The following is a 15,646-nucleotide window of genomic DNA, read 5'->3' as shown; positions in this document are numbered from 1 at the left end:
TCCATGTTGAGATACCTTTAGACCGCGACTCATGAGAGCCATGTAGGCTGGCGCTGACAGCCCTTGCTATGGGACTTACTGCACAAAAACGAAACTGGGGGCATCATGCACCTACTTCTGGGGCTCACTCCAAAAGTTTCAAGTCAGAAGCCTTGCAAATTTGTCAGCGTGTTGGCCTATTCATCCGCTATCCACCAAGGTATAGTTTGTCAAAATCCATCCATGTTGAGATACCTTTAGACCGCGACTCATGAGAGCCATGTAGGCTGGCGCTGACAGCCCTTGCTATGGGACTTACTGCACAAAAACGAAACTGGGGGCATCATGCACCTACTTCTGGGGCTCACTCCAAAAGTTTCAAGTCAGAAGCCTTGCAAATTTGTCAGCGTGTTGGCCTATTCATCCGCTATCCACCAAGGTATAGTTTGTCAAAATCCATCCATGTTGAGATACCTTTAGACCGCGACTCATGAGAGCCATGTAGGCTGGCGCTGACAGCCCTTGCTATGGGACTTACTGCACAAAAACGAAACTGGGGGCATCATGCACCTACTTCTGGGGCTCACTCCAAAAGTTTCAAGTCAGAAGCCTTGCAAATTTGTCAGCGTGTTGGCCTATTCATCCGCTATCCACCAAGGTATAGTTTGTCAAAATCCATCCATGTTGAGATACCTTTAGACCGCGACTCATGAGAGCCATGTAGGCTGGCGCTGACAGCCCTTGCTATGGGACTTACTGCACAAAAACGAAACTGGGGGCATCATGCACCTACTTCTGGGGCTCACTCCAAAAGTTTCAAGTCAGAAGCCTTGCAAATTTGTCAGCGTGTTGGCCTATTCATCCGCTATCCACCAAGGTATAGTTTGTCAAAATCCATCCATGTTGAGATACCTTTAGACCGCGACTCATGAGAGCCATGTAGGCTGGCGCTGACAGCCCTTGCTATGGGACTTACTGCACAAAAACGAAACTGGGGGCATCATGCACCTACTTCTGGGGCTCACTCCAAAAGTTTCAAGTCAGAAGCCTTGCAAATTTGTCAGCGTGTTGGCCTATTCATCCGCTATCCACCAAGGTATAGTTTGTCAAAATCCATCCATGTTGAGATACCTTTAGACCGCGACTCATGAGAGCCATGTAGGCTGGCGCTGACAGCCCTTGCTATGGGACTTACTGCACAAAAACGAAACTGGGGGCATCATGCACCTACTTCTGGGGCTCACTCCAAAAGTTTCAAGTCAGAAGCCTTGCAAATTTGTCAGCGTGTTGGCCTATTCATCCGCTATCCACCAAGGTATAGTTTGTCAAAATCCATCCATGTTGAGATACCTTTAGACCGCGACTCATGAGAGCCATGTAGGCTGGCGCTGACAGCCCTTGCTATGGGACTTACTGCACAAAAACGAAACTGGGGGCATCATGCACCTACTTCTGGGGCTCACTCCAAAAGTTTCAAGTCAGAAGCCTTGCAAATTTGTCAGCGTGTTGGCCTATTCATCCGCTATCCACCAAGGTATAGTTTGTCAAAATCCATCCATGTTGAGATACCTTTAGACCGCGACTCATGAGAGCCATGTAGGCTGGCGCTGACAGCCCTTGCTATGGGACTTACTGCACAAAAACGAAACTGGGGGCATCATGCACCTACTTCTGGGGCTCACTCCAAAAGTTTCAAGTCAGAAGCCTTGCAAATTTGTCAGCGTGTTGGCCTATTCATCCGCTATCCACCAAGGTATAGTTTGTCAAAATCCATCCATGTTGAGATACCTTTAGACCGCGACTCATGAGAGCCATGTAGGCTGGCGCTGACAGCCCTTGCTATGGGACTTACTGCACAAAAACGAAACTGGGGGCATCATGCACCTACTTCTGGGGCTCACTCCAAAAGTTTCAAGTCAGAAGCCTTGCAAATTTGTCAGCGTGTTGGCCTATTCATCCGCTATCCACCAAGGTATAGTTTGTCAAAATCCATCCATGTTGAGATACCTTTAGACCGCGACTCATGAGAGCCATGTAGGCTGGCGCTGACAGCCCTTGCTATGGGACTTACTGCACAAAAACGAAACTGGGGGCATCATGCACCTACTTCTGGGGCTCACTCCAAAAGTTTCAAGTCAGAAGCCTTGCAAATTTGTCAGCGTGTTGGCCTATTCATCCGCTATCCACCAAGGTATAGTTTGTCAAAATCCATCCATGTTGAGATACCTTTAGACCGCGACTCATGAGAGCCATGTAGGCTGGCGCTGACAGCCCTTGCTATGGGACTTACTGCACAAAAACGAAACTGGGGGCATCATGCACCTACTTCTGGGGCTCACTCCAAAAGTTTCAAGTCAGAAGCCTTGCAAATTTGTCAGCGTGTTGGCCTATTCATCCGCTATCCACCAAGGTATAGTTTGTCAAAATCCATCCATGTTGAGATACCTTTAGACCGCGACTCATGAGAGCCATGTAGGCTGGCGCTGACAGCCCTTGCTATGGGACTTACTGCACAAAAACGAAACTGGGGGCATCATGCACCTACTTCTGGGGCTCACTCCAAAAGTTTCAAGTCAGAAGCCTTGCAAATTTGTCAGCGTGTTGGCCTATTCATCCGCTATCCACCAAGGTATAGTTTGTCAAAATCCATCCATGTTGAGATACCTTTAGACCGCGACTCATGAGAGCCATGTAGGCTGGCGCTGACAGCCCTTGCTATGGGACTTACTGCACAAAAACGAAACTGGGGGCATCATGCACCTACTTCTGGGGCTCACTCCAAAAGTTTCAAGTCAGAAGCCTTGCAAATTTGTCAGCGTGTTGGCCTATTCATCCGCTATCCACCAAGGTATAGTTTGTCAAAATCCATCCATGTTGAGATACCTTTAGACCGCGACTCATGAGAGCCATGTAGGCTGGCGCTGACAGCCCTTGCTATGGGACTTACTGCACAAAAACGAAACTGGGGGCATCATGCACCTACTTCTGGGGCTCACTCCAAAAGTTTCAAGTCAGAAGCCTTGCAAATTTGTCAGCGTGTTGGCCTATTCATCCGCTATCCACCAAGGTATAGTTTGTCAAAATCCATCCATGTTGAGATACCTTTAGACCGCGACTCATGAGAGCCATGTAGGCTGGCGCTGACAGCCCTTGCTATGGGACTTACTGCACAAAAACGAAACTGGGGGCATCATGCACCTACTTCTGGGGCTCACTCCAAAAGTTTCAAGTCAGAAGCCTTGCAAATTTGTCAGCGTGTTGGCCTATTCATCCGCTATCCACCAAGGTATAGTTTGTCAAAATCCATCCATGTTGAGATACCTTTAGACCGCGACTCATGAGAGCCATGTAGGCTGGCGCTGACAGCCCTTGCTATGGGACTTACTGCACAAAAACGAAACTGGGGGCATCATGCACCTACTTCTGGGGCTCACTCCAAAAGTTTCAAGTCAGAAGCCTTGCAAATTTGTCAGCGTGTTGGCCTATTCATCCGCTATCCACCAAGGTATAGTTTGTCAAAATCCATCCATGTTGAGATACCTTTAGACCGCGACTCATGAGAGCCATGTAGGCTGGCGCTGACAGCCCTTGCTATGGGACTTACTGCACAAAAACGAAACTGGGGGCATCATGCACCTACTTCTGGGGCTCACTCCAAAAGTTTCAAGTCAGAAGCCTTGCAAATTTGTCAGCGTGTTGGCCTATTCATCCGCTATCCACCAAGGTATAGTTTGTCAAAATCCATCCATGTTGAGATACCTTTAGACCGCGACTCATGAGAGCCATGTAGGCTGGCGCTGACAGCCCTTGCTATGGGACTTACTGCACAAAAACGAAACTGGGGGCATCATGCACCTACTTCTGGGGCTCACTCCAAAAGTTTCAAGTCAGAAGCCTTGCAAATTTGTCAGCGTGTTGGCCTATTCATCCGCTATCCACCAAGGTATAGTTTGTCAAAATCCATCCATGTTGAGATACCTTTAGACCGCGACTCATGAGAGCCATGTAGGCTGGCGCTGACAGCCCTTGCTATGGGACTTACTGCACAAAAACGAAACTGGGGGCATCATGCACCTACTTCTGGGGCTCACTCCAAAAGTTTCAAGTCAGAAGCCTTGCAAATTTGTCAGCGTGTTGGCCTATTCATCCGCTATCCACCAAGGTATAGTTTGTCAAAATCCATCCATGTTGAGATACCTTTAGACCGCGACTCATGAGAGCCATGTAGGCTGGCGCTGACAGCCCTTGCTATGGGACTTACTGCACAAAAACGAAACTGGGGGCATCATGCACCTACTTCTGGGGCTCACTCCAAAAGTTTCAAGTCAGAAGCCTTGCAAATTTGTCAGCGTGTTGGCCTATTCATCCGCTATCCACCAAGGTATAGTTTGTCAAAATCCATCCATGTTGAGATACCTTTAGACCGCGACTCATGAGAGCCATGTAGGCTGGCGCTGACAGCCCTTGCTATGGGACTTACTGCACAAAAACGAAACTGGGGGCATCATGCACCTACTTCTGGGGCTCACTCCAAAAGTTTCAAGTCAGAAGCCTTGCAAATTTGTCAGCGTGTTGGCCTATTCATCCGCTATCCACCAAGGTATAGTTTGTCAAAATCCATCCATGTTGAGATACCTTTAGACCGCGACTCATGAGAGCCATGTAGGCTGGCGCTGACAGCCCTTGCTATGGGACTTACTGCACAAAAACGAAACTGGGGGCATCATGCACCTACTTCTGGGGCTCACTCCAAAAGTTTCAAGTCAGAAGCCTTGCAAATTTGTCAGCGTGTTGGCCTATTCATCCGCTATCCACCAAGGTATAGTTTGTCAAAATCCATCCATGTTGAGATACCTTTAGACCGCGACTCATGAGAGCCATGTAGGCTGGCGCTGACAGCCCTTGCTATGGGACTTACTGCACAAAAACGAAACTGGGGGCATCATGCACCTACTTCTGGGGCTCACTCCAAAAGTTTCAAGTCAGAAGCCTTGCAAATTTGTCAGCGTGTTGGCCTATTCATCCGCTATCCACCAAGGTATAGTTTGTCAAAATCCATCCATGTTGAGATACCTTTAGACCGCGACTCATGAGAGCCATGTAGGCTGGCGCTGACAGCCCTTGCTATGGGACTTACTGCACAAAAACGAAACTGGGGGCATCATGCACCTACTTCTGGGGCTCACTCCAAAAGTTTCAAGTCAGAAGCCTTGCAAATTTGTCAGCGTGTTGGCCTATTCATCCGCTATCCACCAAGGTATAGTTTGTCAAAATCCATCCATGTTGAGATACCTTTAGACCGCGACTCATGAGAGCCATGTAGGCTGGCGCTGACAGCCCTTGCTATGGGACTTACTGCACAAAAACGAAACTGGGGGCATCATGCACCTACTTCTGGGGCTCACTCCAAAAGTTTCAAGTCAGAAGCCTTGCAAATTTGTCAGCGTGTTGGCCTATTCATCCGCTATCCACCAAGGTATAGTTTGTCAAAATCCATCCATGTTGAGATACCTTTAGACCGCGACTCATGAGAGCCATGTAGGCTGGCGCTGACAGCCCTTGCTATGGGACTTACTGCACAAAAACGAAACTGGGGGCATCATGCACCTACTTCTGGGGCTCACTCCAAAAGTTTCAAGTCAGAAGCCTTGCAAATTTGTCAGCGTGTTGGCCTATTCATCCGCTATCCACCAAGGTATAGTTTGTCAAAATCCATCCATGTTGAGATACCTTTAGACCGCGACTCATGAGAGCCATGTAGGCTGGCGCTGACAGCCCTTGCTATGGGACTTACTGCACAAAAACGAAACTGGGGGCATCATGCACCTACTTCTGGGGCTCACTCCAAAAGTTTCAAGTCAGAAGCCTTGCAAATTTGTCAGCGTGTTGGCCTATTCATCCGCTATCCACCAAGGTATAGTTTGTCAAAATCCATCCATGTTGAGATACCTTTAGACCGCGACTCATGAGAGCCATGTAGGCTGGCGCTGACAGCCCTTGCTATGGGACTTACTGCACAAAAACGAAACTGGGGGCATCATGCACCTACTTCTGGGGCTCACTCCAAAAGTTTCAAGTCAGAAGCCTTGCAAATTTGTCAGCGTGTTGGCCTATTCATCCGCTATCCACCAAGGTATAGTTTGTCAAAATCCATCCATGTTGAGATACCTTTAGACCGCGACTCATGAGAGCCATGTAGGCTGGCGCTGACAGCCCTTGCTATGGGACTTACTGCACAAAAACGAAACTGGGGGCATCATGCACCTACTTCTGGGGCTCACTCCAAAAGTTTCAAGTCAGAAGCCTTGCAAATTTGTCAGCGTGTTGGCCTATTCATCCGCTATCCACCAAGGTATAGTTTGTCAAAATCCATCCATGTTGAGATACCTTTAGACCGCGACTCATGAGAGCCATGTAGGCTGGCGCTGACAGCCCTTGCTATGGGACTTACTGCACAAAAACGAAACTGGGGGCATCATGCACCTACTTCTGGGGCTCACTCCAAAAGTTTCAAGTCAGAAGCCTTGCAAATTTGTCAGCGTGTTGGCCTATTCATCCGCTATCCACCAAGGTATAGTTTGTCAAAATCCATCCATGTTGAGATACCTTTAGACCGCGACTCATGAGAGCCATGTAGGCTGGCGCTGACAGCCCTTGCTATGGGACTTACTGCACAAAAACGAAACTGGGGGCATCATGCACCTACTTCTGGGGCTCACTCCAAAAGTTTCAAGTCAGAAGCCTTGCAAATTTGTCAGCGTGTTGGCCTATTCATCCGCTATCCACCAAGGTATAGTTTGTCAAAATCCATCCATGTTGAGATACCTTTAGACCGCGACTCATGAGAGCCATGTAGGCTGGCGCTGACAGCCCTTGCTATGGGACTTACTGCACAAAAACGAAACTGGGGGCATCATGCACCTACTTCTGGGGCTCACTCCAAAAGTTTCAAGTCAGAAGCCTTGCAAATTTGTCAGCGTGTTGGCCTATTCATCCGCTATCCACCAAGGTATAGTTTGTCAAAATCCATCCATGTTGAGATACCTTTAGACCGCGACTCATGAGAGCCATGTAGGCTGGCGCTGACAGCCCTTGCTATGGGACTTACTGCACAAAAACGAAACTGGGGGCATCATGCACCTACTTCTGGGGCTCACTCCAAAAGTTTCAAGTCAGAAGCCTTGCAAATTTGTCAGCGTGTTGGCCTATTCATCCGCTATCCACCAAGGTATAGTTTGTCAAAATCCATCCATGTTGAGATACCTTTAGACCGCGACTCATGAGAGCCATGTAGGCTGGCGCTGACAGCCCTTGCTATGGGACTTACTGCACAAAAACGAAACTGGGGGCATCATGCACCTACTTCTGGGGCTCACTCCAAAAGTTTCAAGTCAGAAGCCTTGCAAATTTGTCAGCGTGTTGGCCTATTCATCCGCTATCCACCAAGGTATAGTTTGTCAAAATCCATCCATGTTGAGATACCTTTAGACCGCGACTCATGAGAGCCATGTAGGCTGGCGCTGACAGCCCTTGCTATGGGACTTACTGCACAAAAACGAAACTGGGGGCATCATGCACCTACTTCTGGGGCTCACTCCAAAAGTTTCAAGTCAGAAGCCTTGCAAATTTGTCAGCGTGTTGGCCTATTCATCCGCTATCCACCAAGGTATAGTTTGTCAAAATCCATCCATGTTGAGATACCTTTAGACCGCGACTCATGAGAGCCATGTAGGCTGGCGCTGACAGCCCTTGCTATGGGACTTACTGCACAAAAACGAAACTGGGGGCATCATGCACCTACTTCTGGGGCTCACTCCAAAAGTTTCAAGTCAGAAGCCTTGCAAATTTGTCAGCGTGTTGGCCTATTCATCCGCTATCCACCAAGGTATAGTTTGTCAAAATCCATCCATGTTGAGATACCTTTAGACCGCGACTCATGAGAGCCATGTAGGCTGGCGCTGACAGCCCTTGCTATGGGACTTACTGCACAAAAACGAAACTGGGGGCATCATGCACCTACTTCTGGGGCTCACTCCAAAAGTTTCAAGTCAGAAGCCTTGCAAATTTGTCAGCGTGTTGGCCTATTCATCCGCTATCCACCAAGGTATAGTTTGTCAAAATCCATCCATGTTGAGATACCTTTAGACCGCGACTCATGAGAGCCATGTAGGCTGGCGCTGACAGCCCTTGCTATGGGACTTACTGCACAAAAACGAAACTGGGGGCATCATGCACCTACTTCTGGGGCTCACTCCAAAAGTTTCAAGTCAGAAGCCTTGCAAATTTGTCAGCGTGTTGGCCTATTCATCCGCTATCCACCAAGGTATAGTTTGTCAAAATCCATCCATGTTGAGATACCTTTAGACCGCGACTCATGAGAGCCATGTAGGCTGGCGCTGACAGCCCTTGCTATGGGACTTACTGCACAAAAACGAAACTGGGGGCATCATGCACCTACTTCTGGGGCTCACTCCAAAAGTTTCAAGTCAGAAGCCTTGCAAATTTGTCAGCGTGTTGGCCTATTCATCCGCTATCCACCAAGGTATAGTTTGTCAAAATCCATCCATGTTGAGATACCTTTAGACCGCGACTCATGAGAGCCATGTAGGCTGGCGCTGACAGCCCTTGCTATGGGACTTACTGCACAAAAACGAAACTGGGGGCATCATGCACCTACTTCTGGGGCTCACTCCAAAAGTTTCAAGTCAGAAGCCTTGCAAATTTGTCAGCGTGTTGGCCTATTCATCCGCTATCCACCAAGGTATAGTTTGTCAAAATCCATCCATGTTGAGATACCTTTAGACCGCGACTCATGAGAGCCATGTAGGCTGGCGCTGACAGCCCTTGCTATGGGACTTACTGCACAAAAACGAAACTGGGGGCATCATGCACCTACTTCTGGGGCTCACTCCAAAAGTTTCAAGTCTGAAGCCTTGCAAATTTGTCAGCGTGTTGGCCTATTCATCCGCTATCCACCAAGGTATAGTTTGTCAAAATCCATCCATGTTGAGATACCTTTAGACCGCGACTCATGAGAGCCATGTAGGCTGGCGCTGACAGCCCTTGCTATGGGACTTACTGCACAAAAACGAAACTGGGGGCATCATGCACCTACTTCTGGGGCTCACTCCAAAAGTTTCAAGTCAGAAGCCTTGCAAATTTGTCAGCGTGTTGGCCTATTCATCCGCTATCCACCAAGGTATAGTTTGTCAAAATCCATCCATGTTGAGATACCTTTAGACCGCGACTCATGAGAGCCATGTAGGCTGGCGCTGACAGCCCTTGCTATGGGACTTACTGCACAAAAACGAAACTGGGGGCATCATGCACCTACTTCTGGGGCTCACTCCAAAAGTTTCAAGTCAGAAGCCTTGCAAATTTGTCAGCGTGTTGGCCTATTCATCCGCTATCCACCAAGGTATAGTTTGTCAAAATCCATCCATGTTGAGATACCTTTAGACCGCGACTCATGAGAGCCATGTAGGCTGGCGCTGACAGCCCTTGCTATGGGACTTACTGCACAAAAACGAAACTGGGGGCATCATGCACCTACTTCTGGGGCTCACTCCAAAAGTTTCAAGTCAGAAGCCTTGCAAATTTGTCAGCGTGTTGGCCTATTCATCCGCTATCCACCAAGGTATAGTTTGTCAAAATCCATCCATGTTGAGATACCTTTAGACCGCGACTCATGAGAGCCATGTAGGCTGGCGCTGACAGCCCTTGCTATGGGACTTACTGCACAAAAACGAAACTGGGGGCATCATGCACCTACTTCTGGGGCTCACTCCAAAAGTTTCAAGTCAGAAGCCTTGCAAATTTGTCAGCGTGTTGGCCTATTCATCCGCTATCCACCAAGGTATAGTTTGTCAAAATCCATCCATGTTGAGATACCTTTAGACCGCGACTCATGAGAGCCATGTAGGCTGGCGCTGACAGCCCTTGCTATGGGACTTACTGCACAAAAACGAAACTGGGGGCATCATGCACCTACTTCTGGGGCTCACTCCAAAAGTTTCAAGTCAGAAGCCTTGCAAATTTGTCAGCGTGTTGGCCTATTCATCCGCTATCCACCAAGGTATAGTTTGTCAAAATCCATCCATGTTGAGATACCTTTAGACCGCGACTCATGAGAGCCATGTAGGCTGGCGCTGACAGCCCTTGCTATGGGACTTACTGCACAAAAACGAAACTGGGGGCATCATGCACCTACTTCTGGGGCTCACTCCAAAAGTTTCAAGTCAGAAGCCTTGCAAATTTGTCAGCGTGTTGGCCTATTCATCCGCTATCCACCAAGGTATAGTTTGTCAAAATCCATCCATGTTGAGGTACCTTTAGACCGCGACTCATGAGAGCCATGTAGGCTGGCGCTGACAGCCCTTGCTATGGGACTTACTGCACAAAAACGAAACTGGGGGCATCATGCACCTACTTCTGGGGCTCACTCCAAAAGTTTCAAGTCTGAAGCCTTGCAAATTTGTCAGCGTGTTGGCCTATTCATCCGCTATCCACCAAGGTATAGTTTGTCAAAATCCATCCATGTTGAGATACCTTTAGACCGCGACTCATGAGAGCCATGTAGGCTGGCGCTGACAGCCCTTGCTATGGGACTTACTGCACAAAAACGAAACTGGGGGCATCATGCACCTACTTCTGGGGCTCACTCCAAAAGTTTCAAGTCTGAAGCCTTGCAAATTTGTCAGCGTGTTGGCCTATTCATCCGCTATCCACCAAGGTATAGTTTGTCAAAATCCATCCATGTTGAGATACCTTTAGACCGCGACTCATGAGAGCCATGTAGGCTGGCGCTGACAGCCCTTGCTATGGGACTTACTGCACAAAAACGAAACTGGGGGCATCATGCACCTACTTCTGGGGCTCACTCCAAAAGTTTCAAGTCAGAAGCCTTGCAAATTTGTCAGCGTGTTGGCCTATTCATCCGCTATCCACCAAGGTATAGTTTGTCAAAATCCATCCATGTTGAGGTACCTTTAGACCGCGACTCATGAGAGCCATGTAGGCTGGCGCTGACAGCCCTTGCTATGGGACTTACTGCACAAAAACGAAACTGGGGGCATCATGCACCTACTTCTGGGGCTCACTCCAAAAGTTTCAAGTCAGAAGCCTTGCAAATTTGTCAGCGTGTTGGCCTATTCATCCGCTATCCACCAAGGTATAGTTTGTCAAAATCCATCCATGTTGAGATACCTTTAGACCGCGACTCATGAGAGCCATGTAGGCTGGCGCTGACAGCCCTTGCTATGGGACTTACTGCACAAAAACGAAACTGGGGGCATCATGCACCTACTTCTGGGGCTCACTCCAAAAGTTTCAAGTCAGAAGCCTTGCAAATTTGTCAGCTGTTGGCCTATTCATCCGCTATCCACCAAGGTATAGTTTGTCAAAATCCATCCATGTTGAGATACCTTTAGACCGCGACTCATGAGAGCCATGTAGGCTGGCGCTGACAGCCCTTGCTATGGGACTTACTGCACAAAAACGAAACTGGGGGCATCATGCACCTACTTCTGGGGCTCACTCCAAAAGTTTCAAGTCAGAAGCCTTGCAAATTTGTCAGCGTGTTGGCCTATTCATCCGCTATCCACCAAGGTATAGTTTGTCAAAATCCATCCATGTTGAGATACCTTTAGACCGCGACTCATGAGAGCCATGTAGGCTGGCGCTGACAGCCCTTGCTATGGGACTTACTGCACAAAAACGAAACTGGGGGCATCATGCACCTACTTCTGGGGCTCACTCCAAAAGTTTCAAGTCTGAAGCCTTGCAAATTTGTCAGCTTGTTGGCCTATTCATCCGCTATCCACCAAGGTATAGTTTGTCAAAATCCATCCATGTTGAGATACCTTTAGACCGCGACTCATGAGAGCCATGTAGGCTGGCGCTGACAGCCCTTGCTATGGGACTTACTGCACAAAAACGAAACTGGGGGCATCATGCACCTACTTCTGGGGCTCACTCCAAAAGTTTCAAGTCAGAAGCCTTGCAAATTTGTCAGCGTGTTGGCCTATTCATCCGCTATCCACCAAGGTATAGTTTGTCAAAATCCATCCATGTTGAGATACCTTTAGACCGCGACTCATGAGAGCCATGTAGGCTGGCGCTGACAGCCCTTGCTATGGGACTTACTGCACAAAAACGAAACTGGGGGCATCATGCACCTACTTCTGGGGCTCACTCCAAAAGTTTCAAGTCAGAAGCCTTGCAAATTTGTCAGCGTGTTGGCCTATTCATCCGCTATCCACCAAGGTATAGTTTGTCAAAATCCATCCATGTTGAGGTACCTTTAGACCGCGACTCATGAGAGCCATGTAGGCTGGCGCTGACAGCCCTTGCTATGGGACTTACTGCACAAAAACGAAACTGGGGGCATCATGCACCTACTTCTGGGGCTCACTCCAAAAGTTTCAAGTCAGAAGCCTTGCAAATTTGTCAGCGTGTTGGCCTATTCATCCGCTATCCACCAAGGTATAGTTTGTCAAAATCCATACATGTTGAGGTACCTTTAGACCGCGACACATGAGAGCCATGTCGGCTGGCGCTGACAGCCCTTGCTATGGGACTTACTGCACAAAAACGAAACTGGGGGCATCATGTACCTACGTCTGGGGCTCACTCCAAAAGTTTCAAGTCTGAAGCCTTGCCGATTTGTCAGCTTGTTGGCCTATTCATCCGCTATCCAACAAGCTATAGTTTGTCAAAATCCATCCATGTTAAGGTACCTTTAGACCGTGACACATGAGAGCCTTGGGACTTACTGCACAAAAACGAGACTGGGGAGATCATGTACCTACGTCTGGGGCTCACTCCAAAAGTTTCAAGTCTGAAGCCTTGCCGATATGTCAGCTTGTTGGCCTATTCATCCGCTATTCAACAAGTTATAGTTTGTCAAAATCCATCCATGTTACTGCGACACATGAGAGCCATGTCGGCTGGCGCTGACAGCCCTTGCTATGGGACTTACTGCAAAAAAACGAGACTGGGGGCATCATGTACCTACGTCTGGAGCTCACTCCAAAAGTTTCAAGTCTGAAGCCTTGCCGATTTGTCAGCTTGTTGGCCTATTCATCCGCTATATAACAAGCTATAGTTTGTCAAAATCCATCCATGTTAATGGACCTTTAGACCGCGACACATGAGAGCCATGTCGGCTGGCGCTGACAGCCCTTGCTATGGGACTTACTGCACAAAAACGAAACTGGGGGATCATGTACCTACGTCTGAGGCTCACTACAAAAGTTTCAAGTCTGAAGCCTTGCAGATTTGTCAGCTTGTTGGCCTATTCATCCGCTATATAACAAGCTATAGTTTGTCAAAATCCATACATGTTAAGGTACCTTTAGACCGCGACACATGAGAGCCATGTCGGCTGGCGCTGACAGCCCTTGCTATGGGACTTACTGCACAAAAACGAAACTGGGGGGATCATGTACCTACGTCTGGAGCTCACTCCAAAGTTTCAAGTCTGAAGCCTTGCCGATTTGTCAGCTTGTTGGCCTATTCATCCGCTATCTAACAAGCTATAGTTTGTCAAAATCCATCCATGTTAAGGTACCTTTAGACGCGACACATGAGAGCCATGTCGGCTGGCGCTGACAGCCCTTGCTATGGGACTTACTGCACAAAAACGAGACTGGGGAGATCAAGTACCTACGTCTGGGGCTCACTCCAAAAGTTTCAAGTATGAAGCCTTGCCGATTTGTCAGCTTGTTGGCCTATTCATTCGCTATCTAAAAAGCTATAGTTTGTCAAAATCCATCTATTTTAAGGTACCTTTAGACCGCGACACATGAGAGCCATGTCGGCTGGCGCTGACAGCCCTTGCTATGGGACTTACTGCACAAAAACAAGACTGGGGGATCATGTATCTACGTCCGGGGCTCACTCCAAAAGTTTCAAGTCCTAAGCCTTGCCGATTTGTCAGCTTGTTGGCCTATTCATCTGCTATATAACAAGCTTTAGTTTGTCAAAATCCATTCATGTTAAGGTACCTTTAGACCGCGACACATGAGAGCCATGTCGGCTGGCGCTGACAGCCCTTGCTATGGGACTTACTGCACAAAAACAAGACTGGGGGATCATGTACCTACGTCTGGGGCTCACTCCAAAATTTTCAAGTCTGAAGCCTTGCCGATTTGTCAGCTTGTTGGCCTATTCATCTGCTATATAACAAGCTATAGTTTGTCAAAATCCATCCATGTTAAGGTACCTTTAGACCGCGACACATGAGAGCCATGTCGGCTGGCGCTGACAGCCCTTGCTATGGGACTTACTGCACAAAAATGAGACGGGGGGAATCATGTACCTACGTCTGTGGCTCACTCCAACAGTTTCAAGTATGAAGCCTTGCCGATTTGTCAGCTTGTTGGCCTATTCATCCGCTATCTAACAAGCTATAGTTTGTCAAAATCCATCCATGTTGAGGTACCTTTAGACCGCGACACATGAGAGCCATGTCGGCTGGCGCTGACAGACCTTGCTAGGGACTTACTGCACAAAAACGAGACTGGGGGCATCATGTACCTACGTCTGAAGCTCACTCCAAAAGTTTCAAGTCTGAAGCCTTGCCGATTTGTCAGCTTGTTGGCCTATTTATCTGCTATCCAAAAGCTATAGTTTGTCAAAATCCATCCATGTTAAGGTACCTTTAGACCGCGACACATGAGAGCCATGTCGGCTGGCGCTGACAGCCCTTGCTATGGGACTTACTGCACAAAAACGAGACTGGGGGCATCATGTACCTACGTCTGGAGCTCACTCCAAAGGTTTCAAGTCTGAAGCCTGGCCGATTTATCAGCTTGTTGGCCTATATATTCGCTATCCAACAAGCTATAGTTTGTCAAAATCCATACATGTTAAGGTACCCTTAGACCGCGACACATGAGCGCCATGTCGCCTGGTGCTGACAGCCCTTGCTATGGGACGTACTGCACAAAAACGAGACTGGGGGCATCATGTACCTACGTCTGGAGCTCACTCCAAAGGTTTCAAGTCTGAAGCCTGGCCGATTTGTCAGCTTGTTGGCCTATTCATCCACTATCCAACAAGCTATAGTTTGTCAAAATCCATCCATGTTAAGGTACCTTTAGACCGCGACACATGAGAGCCATGCAGGTGGGCGCTGACAGGCCTCCCTATTGGACTTACTGCAGAAAAACGAAACTAGGGGCATCATCTGCTACATCTGCGGTTTACTCCAAAAATTTCAGATCTAGAGCCTTGCCGATTTGCATGCTGGTTGGCCTATTCATTCGCTTTGCAACGGTACCAAGTTTGTCCAGAATTATTCACGTTAAGGTACCTTTAGACTGCGATACATGAGAGCCATGCGGGTTGGCGCTGACAGGCCTCCCTATGGGACTTACTGCAGAAAAAACGAAACTAGGGGCAACGGCTGCTACATCTGCGGTTTACTCCAAAAGTGTCAGGTCTAGAGCCTTGCGGATTTCCATGCTGGTTGGCTTATTCACCAGCTTTGCAACAGTACCAAGTTTGTCCAGAACCATACACGTTATTAAATGTACCTTTAGACTGCGATACATGAGAGCCATGCGGGTTGGCGCTGACGGGTATCCCTATGGGACTTACTGCAGAAAAACGAAACTAGGGGCATCAGCTACTACATCTGCAGTTTACTCCAAAAGTTTCAGGT

Source organism: Patiria miniata, unplaced genomic scaffold (assembly GCF_015706575.1).
Source record: "Patiria miniata isolate m_02_andy unplaced genomic scaffold, ASM1570657v1 HiC_scaffold_18, whole genome shotgun sequence".
Classification (NCBI taxonomy): Eukaryota; Metazoa; Echinodermata; class Asteroidea; order Valvatida; family Asterinidae; genus Patiria; species Patiria miniata.
This window is presented reverse-complemented; position numbering follows the sequence as displayed.